The 14,648-nt window shown below is 40.5% G+C and overlaps 1 protein-coding gene across 3 annotated transcripts in view; it reads right to left on the reverse strand.

The window, feature by feature from the left end:
- The window catches only part of Ac78C (adenylyl cyclase 78C), a 464,534-nt gene that overhangs the window by 291,520 nt on the left and 158,366 nt on the right, over nucleotides 1-14,648 (reverse strand). The window lies entirely within an intron of this gene.

Consider the following 14,648-nt stretch of genomic DNA (forward strand, 5'->3'; position numbering starts at 1 on the left):
TTGTAGTTAAAATTGCTAAAATGTGTATAAAAACAATTGTCCTGGCAAGAAAACTGTCAAAAGGATAAAGAATTGAATATTGATTTATTAAAAAGATGGATGTTAAGTCCAGATGACAAAAAGTAAAGTTGCTGATTAATATTCTATGCATATTATTATAATTATTAGTTTACATAAATCTTATTTGGTAATGTCATTCAAAGTCGTGTGATCCCAATCTAAGACTTGGACCCCTATTCCCGAAATACGTCCTTGTTCATTGGCATGGAGACATGGAAGCAAAGTACATAACGTTGCAAAGTCTCATTGCTTCATCATCACTGGCTGGCTTTATGAAAAGCCACATTTACCGTCTCTAAATTTAGCGCTCTTGAGTTCCAGCACGGCTTGATTCGTAATCACGTCAGCAGGTAGGGGCAAGAGGGGAAGGGGAAGAGAATACAAAGGCGGACGTGCCGGGGAAACGAACAAGGAACGCATTCCCACAGTCTCGTTGAAGATGTGGGAGCAGTGTTGCCAATTGGTGGGAAATTTCTCTCAATATAGAAAATATCCCTCAAGCGCTTCAACAGCGGTAAGTGCATTTACCAAAGTTTCCTAATTGTATGCTTAAGTTGAAACCCTTATATTTTGCAAAATTATTAAGTCTGGGTCAGTACTCAAAGGCAGCTGACTTGTATAAATATTCCAGGGTAACGGCTTTCAGTTAATACAGGGTTAGCACAAATCATTTTCCCCTTTTTGAAAAGGGCCTCCCCGATGGCGCAGTGGTAGCGTCGTCGCCTTGTCGGCAAGGGGTCCCGGGTTCGATACCCGGTGGAGGCACATGGCACAGTGGTTCGGATCCCACTTTAAACCGTAGGTCCAGTCCCGATTAGCCTTACTGTGCATAAAGTGGACTTAAAACACCAACCCACCTTTTTTGAAAAGGGAGTTTGTTACGTTAATCAGGTTTGGCAAAATTTGTTTTTTGAAAAAAAAAATCCTATTTATGTTTTAAACGTGTTTTAACTGTTTTAAACAGTGTCTACAATCAAACATAGAAACATGTTTTGTAAAGCAAAGTCAGGAAGACATATTTTCTAAGAAGAATGGTTGATAAGGAATATGTTAATCATGCAAGGAAGGACTGGTTTTATTTCAAGTTATAAAGTAAACTTGACTAACTTATTAAAAGATCAGGCACTTTGTAGAACCAAGTGCCTCTGTTGTAATAAGAATAACAAAAACAATAACACTAATAACGTTTCTAATCAATTGATTAATAACATTAAATAATAATGATTGTATTTAAATAGATAAATTAATAATTGTTGTTATTATTGCATGAGCAGATAAGAAAATCATGAAATCATTATCTGACTTATGTGTAGTTAAGATCTCTGACACTTGAATAAAACTGTCGTGGCAAAGAAATTAAGTATCTTTCATATTTAATTTTGGACTTTGTTAGTCCCCTGAAACTCCCAAAATACGTCCATGTACATTTAAATCTCGTGTAGGCTGTTTGAGAACGTTCAACTATACCCTGTCCCAGATAACTGTGGAGCAAGGCCATGCATAGCATCAGAGAAGCGAAGGAAATCCAGTGGTCAGAGCGAAGCAGTACACGCTGCTGGGAAGCCAGTCGCTTTCCTCCACTCCACGCAATTCCCTTCCTCTCACGTGTTCATTGGTGGAGCAGTCTCCTGTCACTACTTGCGCATATACTTGATTTCGTGTGACTGCTCTACAGTTAGCTGGGACAGAGTATAATCCACGGTTGCCAGGCCCACCTCTATCCCGTAGTAGCTACTCAGATTTCCGAAATATGACATTCTATTGCCAATGCAACCAAATTCATTGACTGATCGATGGATTGATTTAGTATATTTTACTTAGCTTTTCTTTCACTTTTGGTTAATCGCGACTATGAGGATGGGTGATGATATGATGAAACTGATGAAGGGACAATCACAAGACCAGGATTCGAACTCGCAACTTCTGGCTTCATAGCGTGCCGTGTTAACCACTCTGCCACATATGTTGGCGTTAGAGTGCCCATGATTCAATAAGCGTTATTTGAGAACTTTCCCCCATTACTGTGTGTTTAAATTTCATACGTGACATAAAAAAAATATGTAAGTCACTTTATCACACATGTATTATGTTGTAATTCTTTATTTACTTTTCTTCTGTTATTTTCCATTGTTTTTACATTCCAAAGTAAAATGGCTAACGCTGAATTTGGAATTTTCTGGTAAATAATAAATAAACATGACATACGAAATATATCGATATCTTTATCGCCATTTGAAAAAGAAAAAGTATCAGTTATTGTTACTTCCAAACATAGGCGTAACCTGGCGGCGGCAGGGGGGTGGCACTTGAGCCCCCACCCAAAAATCGGGTTTATTAAAATTTACAAATTGGGGAACCTGAGGAGCAACGTAATAAGGAGTAATATTTGTAATTTTGCAAACGTCACAGTTATATAGAAATTAATCCTGGACGCTGTTGTTATGGGATGGAAAACTTTAAAACTTTAAACTGTAGGTTCAGTCCCGATTAGCCTTTCTGTGCATAAAGTGGACTTAAAACAACAATTCAATCAATTCAATCAATGATTCTGTACCCCAAAATTAGGCCCAGTTTAATTCTACACACTCAAAATTAGGCCCAGTTTAATTCTGCCCCCTCAAAATTAGGCTGTTTAATTCTACCCCCTTCAAAATTAGGCCCAAAGCCTGATTCTGACGCCCCAAAATTAGGCCCAGTTTAATTCTACACTCTCAAAATTAGGCCCAGTTTAATTCTGCCCCCTCAAAATTAGGCCCAGTTTTATTCAACCCCCTCAAAATTAGGCCCAAAGCCTGATTCTGCACCCCAAATTAGGCCCAGTTTAATTCTACACCCTCAAAATTAGGCCCAGTTTAATTCTACACCCCCAAAATTAGGCCCAGTTTAATTCTACATCCTAAAAATTAGGCCCAGTTTAATTCTACACCCTCAAAATTAGGCCCAGTTTAATTCTACACCCTCAAAATTCGGCCAAGTTTAATTCTGCACCCTCAAAATTAGGCCCAGTTTAATTCTGCCCTCTCAAAGTTAGGTCCCAAGTTCCGCCCTTGCTTCCAAAAACTACTTTCAATCTGTCCGTAGAAACGTAATTCGATTCCATTGGACCATTCCCGAAATCGCAACCGGTTTCGGCCAATGCCCTTCTTCGTTCGATATCGAGGCTTGGGCTTCTCCAATTACACCCAGAAGACAATGGCGATTGAAAGCTCCTAACAAGGGACATTCATGCCTGATAAATTGCATCCCTTTGCCTACGGGGAGCTTACCCGAAGACGCCTGTAATCCGATACGTGAGGCGTGGGTGTGTGATAGTGGACAACCAGCAACACAAGCAATTACTTCTTGTATGGAGGTTGGCTGGTGATCCCACGAAGTCCGAATAGATTTCGGGCGATCTTTGGGAGGTATCCAGCGCATCGCCCCCCATCCTCCGTTGCCCTCCCGTGGAGATGCGTCCGAGAGAGCAGATCGTATCTGACGCTGAGTGGGTTCTTTCAGGGTTGCCAGCACTATTTTATAAAATATCAGATATTTTTCTCTTAAACTCTGTGGATCTTGCAAAATATCACTATAGCTCTAAGCCCGGTTTTCTAGATGCCAAATGTGTGAAAAAAAAGTTGTGTTAAATTATTTAAAATTACCTTTTCTGCCACTTTTGGCCAATCGCGAAGGTGATGATGATATGATGAAATATATGAAGGGACACACAACAACACCCAAGCTGGGTTTCGTACCCGGGACTCCTGGTGTCGTAACGCGGTTGATAGCCACTCCATCATGGAGGTTAGCATTATTTTTTACAATATGTACTAAAATGTAGAAAATAAACTACATATAATATGCTAAAATATTTAAAAATTGTATTAAAATGTGGAAAAAGAAACTTCCCTTCACAGCACGATGCAATGCGTAAGAGACAAAATTACTTTTTAATGGGCCTGGTCAAAGCAAACTATTGTAGGTGGCAGCACCCCTGTTGTGTCCCCACGCTTTTGATGGGCAATTGTTCTCCCATTTGAATACATGGGGAATTTGATGCTGAACGTACTGCTATTACATTAAATTGCAAGTTTAATTTCATCATAACCTCAGAAATTATGTCGGAACATGATAGACAAATAACCAGTGCTGTGAAGCTAAGAATTTTAATAAGACAATCGTCAACAACAGAAAAGATATCGGAACTCAAAAAAGAATTAAAATTTGCACAGCACTTGTTTACGTCACTTGCAATATTCACAATTTAAGTGCTTTATTCTTGTGAATCTGGTAAAGAATAGTTTTATTTTTATAGTTGTTATTAATAGCTGACTCATTTTTTTACGTGATATCATACTTTTCCTCATGGCTAGTAAATATGGTTCTCTATTTTATACAAACACATTTATCGATAATAGTTATTACAAAAAATACTTTATATTCTGTTTCATATCTCGCAACCTCTAGGGCTTTCTAATTTACAGGAATTATAATTTTAAAGTTGGTGTAACCCAAAACAAAAAGGACGAAAAGACGAGGGGAAAATGTCTGCTTAATAAAAATAAAACATGTGTTAATATTAAGTTATCGGATAGGGTATAGTATATAATATCATGCGCTTACTCACTTAATACACTTTTTCTTTGTAATTTGGGGAGTTTCTCCGATTCCTACTACCGCCGTAGAATTACACATACTATAGCTCTTTTCAGTTCTTACGGCGGGCGCTCTAGAAGCTGGCAGGGGAAGTGGGGAGCGGGAAAGCGACCAATCTAGCACGATAAGAAACGTAGCGGCCAGTAGAACGAGTTTCACGTAGTGCTTTTTCCGGCCGCGTCGTGCCTCTCGACGCTACTGCTGTTATCTCGTTGGTCTGTTGCGTAATCCCCGTTTCCCACTTCCCCTGCCAGCTTCTAGAGCGCTCGCCGTAAGAACTGAAAAGAGCTATAGCAAGTCGAAACAAGAGGAAAAATAAAAGCGTAGTGTACAAATCTAAATTTTTGTATTATAGACCCATGGCAGCTAGGGACGACCAAATTAAGTCAAGTTTAGTGCTCTTTGTGCATAAACAGTGGCGGCGATTAGGGGGAGCGAGGGGGGCGGTTGCCCCCAAAATTTTCGCCACTTTTGCCCCCGCAGTATGCTAAACCTTATATAAAAAGGGAAATATAATATCTTTGCTCCCCCGGTTTTGTAAACCAATCGCCGCCACTGTGCATAAACATACTATAGGTATTTAGTTCGTCTGGGCTACCCTGACGTTGAACTTTAATATATTAAATCTTATGTTGAGGAGAATGTAACTTCGGTTACTTATGAATTGCTACATAATCTTCAAGGTTTGCTAAACACATTTTGGTTATCGATTTACACGAGAAATTCTTACCTTCGTTGAAAATAACGTTTTAATAGTCATCCTATCGCGCTCCAATGTAAAGTTTATTAGGGCAACCAGATGAACGAAATTCCTTAGGGAAACAACAGGCGCCTCTAGCGGAAACGTTTGACAATGAAACAACCCATTCATAGTTTCAAGCTCAGAAAACATGAAAAACGTGAATGCCTGGCAACTCTGGAATTCTTTCTGTTACACGGATACAAGCAGGTGTAAACTTTGGAGGTTTCAAGGTGTGGATTCATGTGGAAATGCTAACTAGTGCCACAGTGGTCATATCAGAACTAAAAGCAGATTGGTAGTAACATTTATGTGTAGGCTGCACTATCTCTTAACTTCTTCTTATTTTTACTAATATCAATATATTCATTTTATTATCATTTTTTGTAATTTTATATTATTGTTATTATATTTTTATCGGGATTATAAAGTTATTAATAACGGAAAGTTAACCAGTCACTCCTAGGTTTGAAATGTTAGGCACCAAGGTTAATTCATCATATCTCTATATTGGAGTAATGGTGGAGATGGAGTTTCTGTAAAAGTTTTTGAGGAACCAAAACTATGAAAAGACAGAATCTTGAATCACTTGTAAAATAACTCTCCAAAAACGGCCTGCTTCTTCGGATAGGGCGGAAACTTGAAAACTCCAAACAAATGGTGAAGCATAATGTAATGAAATGAAATCCAGGTTTTTCCAGCTCAGTGGCCGAGTGTGTGAAGCCACCACGAAGTTCGATTCCCAGCTGGGCATGGGTCTTCGTTGTGCTTCTTCATCCATATCATCTAACCATCACTCATCCTGTGCCTCCCCAACGGCGTAGGGTTACGTCGTCGCCTTGTAAACAAGTGGTCTCGGTTTCGATACCCGTTGGAGGCACATGATAGTTAGGATCCAACTTCAAACTGTAGGTTCAGTCCCGGCCCATCTGTGCATACTGTGGTCTTAAAAACTTAAACATATCACTCATCCTCATTGTCGCGAATATTCAAAAGTTCCATAATATCGACGCTAAATAACAAAAATATAAATCCACGCTTTGGTGCTTGCATAGCACAAACGCACTCTTCGTTCTCGATCGTGCGATAATTTTCACTGTTAATCCATTCGGCGCTTGATGTTCAGTAGCATTTATCCCTTTTCATGCAATTTCTCACTGCTCCTTTGAAATCGGAAGTAAGAGACCGTTTAACGACACATAACTCCCACGTTTAAGTCCACTTTATGCACAAACAGGTTAATCGGAACTGAATCTACAGTTTAAAGCGGGCTCCAAACCACTACGTGCCTACACCCGGTTTCGAATCCGGAATCTTTGATTACAAGACGAGGGCGTTTCCACTACGGTGCGGCTTATAACTCCACGACAAGAACCATTTGATTGTTAAAGGTTAAGTTACAGCGAGTGTCGCATGCTTCATGGAGCCTGAAATTTCCAACAACAAGAGTTCATTCGCCCTGAAACGAATAAAAGGGCAGGTGTCCTAAATGACAACGCAATTCCCCTTCTCCGCGTTGAGACCAGGTTCCCTTGTTATTAAAGTGGCGATGGAGGTAAAGTTCGCGGGAGAAGCTGCTAATTTCTGAGCTCATTAAGTCATGCGACCTACTAGAAACAACAGTATACTTCAGCCAACACTGTCGACGAGATAGGCGCTGGTTGATCGTTATCCGCGAGGACTAGGTTTGATATTTTTAAAAATTGAAATCACGAACAAGTGACGGACTTAACAAAAAATGTTCATAATTACTAAGCAAGGAGAAGTTGAATTCGATATATCTTTTACATTCCATATTTTCTTAAAAATAAAAATTAAAGAATTTTAAAAGACTAGAGTTGGACATTCAAATTTGAATTGAATTTCTCGAATTCAGACACTTCAGACTCGCGACAGAATATAGAACCACCTTGAGACTCAGGGTTACGATGCAGAAACCTCCTGACTCGGCGCCAGGAATGCAGAGCAACACCCGAGTCGGCGACAGGAATGCAGAGCAACCCTCGAGTCGGCGCCAGGAATGCAGAGCAACCCTCGAGTCGGCGCCAGGAATGCGGAGCAACACCCCGAGTCGGCGCCAGGAATGCGGAGCAACACCCCGAGTCGACGGCAGGAATGCAGAGCAACACCCCGAGTCGGCGCCAGGAATGCGGAGCAACACCCCGAGTCGGCGCCAGGAATGCGGAGCAACACCCCGAGTCGGCGGCAGGAATGCAGAGCAACACCCCGAGTCGGCGCCAGGAATGCGGAGCAACACCCCGAGTCGGCGCCAGGAATGCGGAGCAACACCCCGAGTCGGCGGCAGGAATGCAGAGCAACACCCCGAGTCGGCGCCAGGAATGCAGAGGAACCCCCGAGTCAGCGCCAGGAATGCAGAGGAACCCCCGAGTCAGCGCCAGGAATGCAGAGGAACAGGGGCGGCGCCAGAAATTTTCGGCCGGGTGGGCAGAAGCTCCATAGTGATAGATCAGGGTGGGCAGTATAAATGTAAGACCATGTATGTGTACGTAAGACATATGTATCCCCCTCTCTCTTCCACTACCGTTTGTTTTTTTATCTTACTTCTTTTCCCTTTTCTTGTTTTCCTCTTTATTCTTTTCTAATCTATTCTCGCATCTTGTTCCATTTCCTTTCGTTTTGTCTCTGATGGACACAATTATTTCAAAGAAGTGTTTACACTTGCGCAGCCATACCCCAGCCATGTTAATACAGTGAAATAAATGTGAATGACGTTTAAGCTTGTGTTGCAAATACAAGGCACATACTTGATTTTATGTATTCGGCGATAATGATAGAAAGTGCGATGGTAGACAATAGTGAAGTTTCTCGTAATTTAAATGCATGTTCCTGAGCATTGTATTTTCATCGTATGAGTTTTTAACTGAAAGAGTTTCTTACTCCTTGGGGGTTACTTTTCTTAGCTTACAAGGTTTGTACAACTAACAAATCTATCTGAATATTTGTAGTAGCAGCGATTGGGTGCCAACATTTGAGGGGCAAGGACAATATACGCAGGGGTGCCCATCCTCCCAAGGCCATTGGCGCATCCCCACAAAAATCATGGCCATGTCAACCGTCCCACCCCCCCCCCTCCCCCGGCCCAAATCATATCATTTGCACCCTGAAACTATATCGTAATCCCTACACCGAAAGTAACTTTTTCGTTAGCTTTTTGTTACAAATGATGCACCTGCTTTAATATAAGCAGTATACGAACACTAAGCACTATATTTTAAGAAGTGATGTTACTCATGAATATGGAGAATATCGCTCATGTCTTGTAATGCAGTTATAGCATAAATATTCACATCAACCTCAGTAAACCACCAAACACGCATTGTTGTAACAAACACATTATTGCGAGCGAAGCAAGCAAGAACATTTTTACATCCATTTCTTTGCAGGATTTCAAGAATATTAATTTAATGGGATGTCAATATTTTCTTAAGATCCCGGGATATTTAGTCTTTTCCAACTTCTGTTTTGGAACGTTCGGGGTCGAAAATATGTGGATACCATACCACTAAATACATTTTCCAAAATTTAATGTTCAAACTCTCTCTTCACTGCAGAAATCCCTTGACAATAAGATTTAACACTTTATCAAGAGCTTCCTATCTCCCCCTTTAAATTTCTTACTCAATCCTACCACAAAAATATCCATGCCAATTTTAGACTTACTGTTGATATTGAAGACTGGATATTGCCTCCTCCAAAAAATTAATTCTCGGTTTCCACATCAGAATTTCTGCAACATTCTAAGACAATAGTAATACACAAGAATTGGATACCTTAATGCTCAATGCCCCTCTAACTAAAATACCCGCCATAATCTAAGACTTAGAGTTGAATACTGTCCCCGCCAATTTAATTCAGAATTTCCCCCAGAACCCACGTGTCAGTTAAGGCCTAATATATAAAAGTTGGATATTTATCCCCCCCTCCTCGCACCTTCAATAATGACCTTAAACGCTTTCTTTTCTTCATCTAATGGATTAAATATGGTGAATTTAAGGTGTAAAATTTTTACCTGTATTTTGGAAAAATATATAAATGTGCAATTTTACATTATTTGAAGGGAAAAAATCCCCCAAAGAATCTAGATGGCGCAGCCTGTGCCATAATCCCCCCTGTGGGCACCCCTGAATATACGTTTTCTTGGTAGAAAAGGCCTAGCATAAAGAGGCCATAGTGCGTGGAAAGCTGCATCCGTCACTTCCCCCTCCTCCTAATCGCCGCCACTGAATGCTTGGATTAAAATAAACGTCTTATTAGGAATGATTTAAAACACACGGAAAACAAATTATTTGTTCATTGTTCATTAAGTATCCCTAGGCTAATGAAAGGCTATTTTGACAAAATATTACTCGTCATAAGTAATAAACAAGTAAGATTGAGAAATCTGTTCAGAATTTAAGAGATTATTAACTAAGTTGCTATTCGTTTTCTGAAGAACTGTCATATTACTAATGAGGGAGAAGCAATACACGTATGGTTACATGAACATATTTTTTTAAGGTAACAAAATTATTTAGGACACAACGAATTCATCGAAGTTGATCATTGTATGGCGTGACCATTTTGAACACACTAGAATGTCAACCTCTATCCTGTGCAGCATACCCTGGAAACTTTATTCTTTGAGGGCAACGAGTCCCTGGCACCTGGAAACACTGTCAGAGTAATAATTTATGAGGGTTTGTATTTTGAGTGTCAGCGTGTGTTTGTTTTCGCCCCTTCGTTACTCTCATCTAATCACCATTGAACCTTATAACGTCGTCATTATTAAAATTAGCAGAAAAATGACTTACAATTAAACAAATCAACTAGAACTTACTCTTCCAAAAATGGAGTTTCATTAGAGTTGACGAGCTGTATCTTTGCGGGTGAACCCTGCCCAAGCCCAGCTGCGCAGTAGCAAGGGGGAGGAGCTACCGGCTGCGCGTCATTATCCTTGCGTTCTGTCCTTGCTGTCGACCACCCAAAGGGCGAGTAGGTGGCAACTACATAAACGTATCTCTCTCACACTCTGCGTGGAGTAGGCAAGGCCACCCGCAAAGATACAGCTCGTCAACTCTAGTTTATACCTCTTAGAAAGTTGAGGTGGTAATTTCAATCGCACAGCGTTTCAGTACTGGATCAAGTCAGCTAATTCCGTGAACAATGCCGTTGTTTTCCGAAAGTCTCAAATATTTATCTCAGGCAATCACCCTCTTAAAATATACGCATCTTCTGTGGTGATAAAATGCCACTGGTTCGGACTACACGTTCAACTGTAGGTCTAGTCTCGATTAGCCTATCTGAGCATGAAAGTGGGCTTAGAAGCAAACTAACAAAATCGTCTTCTATATACTTCGTGACATAATTTTTTTTTCTTTACTTCAGCTACATCTACAGATTCTGTTGACATTTTCGGCTGATTCATGTGACAAAATTTATGTGTGGAACGAGGATTTCTAAATAGGATAAGCCACTTATTAGCAATTGAATAATTCTGTAGCTTTTTCCATATATAACTGATTTATTAAAATTTATTCACTTCGGTATTGTAGTGATTGTTGTGATTCCTTCTTATTAGTAGAACGAATATAAAGTTGATATTTCGTATACCATATTGATATTTGAAGATGACAGGTATATAAAAATTGTAATGAAAAAAAAGGGACACTTCTGGAATTTCAATGCGGAGCTAATTAAAATTATATTATACTCTATAGCAGGTATGCCCAACTTCAATCAAGCAGTGATCTACTTTATATTGTCACAACAGGCAGTGAGCTACTATTAATCGTTAATCTTTGCAAAAATTTGTACCTACTCAGCCATTATACCATATAGAAGTTGAATTCAAATTACGTATATTCGTATAGTTACAATAGATAACTGCGATCGACGAACAAACGCCCCGCGATCGACCAGTCAATCGCGATCGACGCGTTGGACATGCCTGCTCTATAGCATACTTAAATCCGAAGGTTTATGACTGCAGCAACACAAGCCTTCCAACTGTCCCTATCCTGGGCAAGATCAATCCAATCTTTTCCATCCTTACCGATTTATTTTAGGTCCATTTCAACGTTATCCCTCCATCCTCGTCTTAGCCTTCCTACTAGTCCCTTACCATCAGGTTTCCCAACAAGAATCCTGTAAACTATTCTTTCCTCTGCCATTCGTGTCACATGGCCTGCCCATCTAAGTCTTCTTGATTAAATTATTCTGATATTAATTAAAAAGTCGAAATAATTTATTGTGTTGCTGGAGGCAGGAACGCTAAGATGATTTTTAGATTTGTTTATTTGGAGATTTTTTTAACCATAGCCAGGCCAGAATATATAATATACGTAGTGGATGCCCAGAGCTGTAGTCCTCAAGTTCACCCTCAATTCTGATTTAATCTTGATCATACCCTACATAATTTTGAGCCTCCTAATCCTACTAGCTGCTTTTAAACATGGAAGTATTCATTTGATCACAGTTTATGTTTCAACAATGACAAAAGTGGCTTTTTATGGGTTGATAATACGTGAACATTTCCAGCATAGATAATATTCACAAGTAAAATATACATGTTATGAACAGCAGGTTACACTTAAATATTTAATCATTCACATATCCCCGAGTATATGTAGTTATTGAATTTGATTGGGTGGGCAATCGGGTGGGCACAGGAAATTTTGGGTGGGCGCTTGCCCACCCGTGCCCACCCCTGTCGCCGTCCCTGCAGAGGAACCCCCGAGTCAGAGCCAGGAATGCAGAGCAATCCCCGAGTCAGCGCCAGGAATGCAGAACAACACCCGAGTCGGCGTCAGGAATGCAGAACATCGCCGGACTCGGAGCCAGGACGCAGAACATCGCCGGACTCGGAGCAAGGACGCAGAACATCGCCGGAGTCGTCTCCAGAAGGAGAACAACGCCGGATTTGGTGCTAGGCTATAGAATTCCCCCTGATACTCTGCTGTGCTGTTGGTAGCGTTCCCAGAGGTTGTAAAACGAACACGCCAGAAGAAGAACATCCTTAACTTCTCCAAGGATGCAGAGAATAGATAAAAGACCAACACCGCAGTTGATTATGCACCAGAGCCTCGTTAACACCGCGTCGAGGAAGAAGGATCGAAGATGTTACAAGCTGCATTCTCATGGACCGAGGAAGCCGCTTGTTACCAGTGCGGAAGGTCTTTCGTGCAGGCGCCGCTCCATCTCTTGCACAAGATGCCACAAAAGGTTCCGAGCCAAGGTCGAGTATAGATAGGAACGCGATGGAGCTTTTCACGAGCTTCTCATTGTGAGATGAAAAACGATTGCCGCCCAAAGAACGTTCTCCGCCATCGCGTCTCGGGCGAGCGAGCACAATGCGGCAGGCAACAATGAGGTCAAGAGAGGAAGGAAAGAGGTTTCTTCTTGAGGTACCTCGCGTCACGTTGCACTGTTCCTTTTTTAAACTATACTCCTATAATTACTTTTGCAGACGCGAGTACACTTGTCGAAGAGACCGAACAAGGAAAGCAGCCGAGAAAAGGGGAACCAAACCAAGAGGCTTTACTTTTTCACCAACCTTCAGGGGCGCCGACTTGTCAAAATTATTGGGGGGGGACCTCTGATCACTGCAATAAATGAATGAATAACTCACTACCTGCCTTTTTAAAAAAACAAAAATTACGTCTTCCTATAGCAGTCTTTAAACAGCTATTATATTCCTCGTGCAAATGAAATGTAACATGAAAAACGTGTCTGCTCATTTGTTTTTTATATAACAATTAACATTTTTATTTAAAAGTAGGCTATGTATGTACATTAAGAGGCCAACATAACAGTTTTATGCCGGCCTCGGTAGCCGAACGTGTTGGGTGGTCGGCTCAACTCGGTATGATCCGGAGGTCTCGGGTTCGAGTCCCGGCGAGGGCATGGGTGTGTTTTAATGTCCGCAACAGACTTGTAAAGAAAGGACATGTGACGGGTGCAAAGAACCTTAGTGTTGACGTACCCATAAAAATAGCGAATATTTACAATATTTAACAGTTCTATTTAATTATTTACATAAATGCTAACACAAATCGCAGGCAAATAGTTTTACTTTTTTGTTCTTGCTACAATATTTTACTTTTTAAATTTAATTTTGCAATAATAAATAAACACATACCACGCCGTGCTTTAGCAATAATGCCATTGATCATAGCCGTTCCCGCTTTCGCAATACAGACTTTTCATAAGCTTTCCTTGCGTACTTTACTGCAAGCCAGTGTTAAATAAACTCAAAGACTTAGAATTATTTTCCCCTTATTCTTTGGACAAGAGAAGAGATTTCGAGAATAACTAAATATCGTACATATTAATATTGCCTGAAAGTCGTGTTTACGACCTCAAATTGTTCAGAATTCACTAAACAACATACTGGTATAATTGTCATATCACCTCGTTATTTTGAAACTCTTTTCAGTAAATAGGTTAACAATACTCATAATTATATACTTAGTATATAGTAATAAGTCATGTGTTTTGCTGTCTCCGTTCATAGCCCCCCCCCCCCAAAGTTGATGGTTTAGCGGTCTTAGCCCCCAAAATTTTATGGTCTAGAACATTTCAAATGTGTATTTTAAGTTACGTTCATGTTGCACAATTCAGAGTAAACTTTAGAAGAGAAGGAAAATAATACATTAGATCTTCTTAAGCAAAATTATTTGAGGGGTTCTGCCCCCACATCATTATCATTGGGGGGCTAGAGCCCCCCAAGCCCCATGGAGTCGGCGCCTATGCTTCTGACCCTCTGCAAATAAGCCGTCACTCTACGTCAGCTGTACCTTCGTGACAGTCGCACCAATCAAAACTCGACAAACCCCAGCATTGAAAATCGATCTATTTCGTACTAAATATACGGTTATCTGTTAGGGGTGTTCTTCTCACCACCAAATGTTACGTCACTTGAACGTTTACATTATGGCAACAAGTAAATGATGGACCAAGAAGTCAGTGTTGTTTGAATAATCATTCACTAGGCTATATTATATTTAACTCTCTCTCTACATGAAATGCGTGTAACTTGAATAAAATAGTCTGGAGGCGTATAGAGGATGTGGGGGTAACGCCCCACACTTTCTTGATCCGGTCATGAGTGGGGGTGATGTGATCAGATGGAAACAGGATTGCCAAATGTAACTCTTTCCCAACGTTGCAAATTTTACTTTATTAAACGTCGCTTATCTGCCAATTTTCGCTAATC

Source organism: Lepisma saccharinum, chromosome 10 (genome assembly GCF_977018435.1).
Source record: "Lepisma saccharinum chromosome 10, izLepSacc3.1, whole genome shotgun sequence".
NCBI classification, from domain to species: domain Eukaryota; kingdom Metazoa; phylum Arthropoda; class Insecta; order Zygentoma; family Lepismatidae; genus Lepisma; species Lepisma saccharinum.